Raw genomic sequence first — 342 nt, 5'->3', positions numbered from 1 at the left:
TGTATTTTATCTACTTTATTCTGTCTCTTCTTTTTTGTCTCCTCTCTCTATTATCTACTGTCTCCTTTTTTGTCTCCTTTTCTGTCTCTTCCTTTCTATCTTTTTTTTTAATATATTTTTTTCTCTTTCTGTCTCCTTTTCTGTCTCTCTTTTTTTTCTTTTCTCTCTTTTTTTCTGTCTCTCTTTTTTTCTGTCTCCTTTATATTATTTTCTCTTTCTGTCTCTTCTTTTTTGTTTTTTCTTTTCTGTCTCCTGTCTCCTTTTTCTATCTATTCTCTACTGTCTCCTTTTTCTGTCTCTTCTGCTGCATCGATACTTGTGCAGCAGCAGCAGCAGCAGCAG

This window comes from Eimeria mitis, genomic scaffold, assembly GCF_000499745.2.
Source record: "Eimeria mitis Houghton genomic scaffold, Emh_scaff1507, whole genome shotgun sequence".
NCBI lineage: Eukaryota > Apicomplexa > Conoidasida > Eucoccidiorida > Eimeriidae > Eimeria > Eimeria mitis.
This window is presented reverse-complemented; position numbering follows the sequence as displayed.